Source organism: Mytilus californianus, unplaced genomic scaffold, assembly GCF_021869535.1.
Source record: "Mytilus californianus isolate M0D057914Y unplaced genomic scaffold, xbMytCali1.0.p SCAF_14, whole genome shotgun sequence".
Lineage (NCBI taxonomy): Eukaryota > Metazoa > Mollusca > Bivalvia > Mytilida > Mytilidae > Mytilus > Mytilus californianus.
In genome coordinates this window covers 14,469,560-14,470,915 of record NW_026262626.1, presented here as the reverse complement: position 1 = coordinate 14,470,915, position 1,356 = coordinate 14,469,560, and the positions used below count along the sequence as shown (strand labels likewise).

The 1,356-nt window shown below is 31.6% G+C and overlaps 1 long non-coding RNA gene across 1 annotated transcript; it reads right to left on the bottom strand.

Moving 5' to 3' along the window:
* On the bottom strand, window positions 1-1,356 carry LOC127724264 (uncharacterized). The gene is made up of 3 exons (XR_007992416.1): window positions 1,191-1,356; window positions 887-958; window positions 1-234 (listed from the first exon to the last, which is right to left on the bottom strand). It is a non-coding gene; the product is annotated as an uncharacterized LOC127724264 (long non-coding RNA).

The following is a 1,356-nucleotide window of genomic DNA, read 5'->3' as shown; positions in this document are numbered from 1 at the left end:
TGTTTTTAATGATGTCACGTATTTCATTTATAGTGAAATTTAGATTTAATCATTATACCCAATGCCAACAATGACAAGAGTTAGAATAGCACTGTCCGGTGTCGTATCTTCTATTGTGCGCTCTACAACAATTGTTACATCCATTTTTTGACGTAGATCGTCGGCAGTGTTTTTGACAACTGGGTATCTTTACACTGATCGGTGGTTGTGCTTCCACTGCATGTTCTTCCAGAACTGAAAAGTATATTTTTAACATTCATCATTGGCTTTACGAAACACGATTCAATGTCTTTAATAGTATTTTATCTTCATTTTTAAAGAGGTTTATTCTTTACCAGTTTTAACATGCTAACCTCTCTCTCTCTCTCTCTCTCTCTCTCTCTCTCTCTCTCTCTCTCTCTCTGCATTAGCAATAGTTTATTTCTGATAGGGCATTATATTAAAACAAGAGATATTTACGAATTTCCTTGCAATGCTTTTGACCTAAAGACGGATGTGAACTGAAGTAAAACTCCAGGTTTCACAAATACAGCAGTTATTGTGGACTTTCCTGAAGCACCTGGGGGTTTCTTCTAATTATATTTTTGAGGTTCGTGCAACTGGAATTTAAATCAGTTTGAACTTTTATTTGTTTATTTTATTATTTTTAATCTTTGTTTCCTTTTTGTAATTGAGGTATTTGTCCATCGACTTCGAATTGACTTTGATTTCCCATCTCCATTTTCAGATTATCATATTTGTTTCGCAGACCAAAACTAATATTCAAAATGTTCAGTTAAATCATGATTTCGTGGTATGATCTTATCTTACTACATACCTTATTAATGTACATAATACTCAATACAGATTTTTCGAGCAAATGTTTTATCAAAATGCGTCTACTTACCACAAGAAAAGATCAGAAGTAACACAAAAGATGCTCCAAAAATTGATAAGTGTTTCATTTTAAATAGATGACCTGAAAATATGAAAAGAATTGTACATTCATTAACATAAGCATAACTTACGGACGTTTCTTTGTTAGATTTATATCGTACACTAATAAATGATAGATTCATAAGGTTTTGCCGTCAAAATTATTCTCGTTAAGCTGTTGTTTCATTTGTTATAAAAGCCACCTGTAATTTAAACGTTCATATAATAATAGATAAGATACATTGTCAAATACAAAATAATTTAGTCGAACTTACCTTCGATATTTCTACCTACTAAAGTCAGAGTTGAGGTAGGAATTACAAAGCTTTTCGTTATGATTTATAGTAGATTATGTCCTTGAATATTCAGGATTTTCCATCTGACAAATTCACGTCCAGAAATAATTTGTATGTTGTCTAACATCCTATGGTGATATTATGT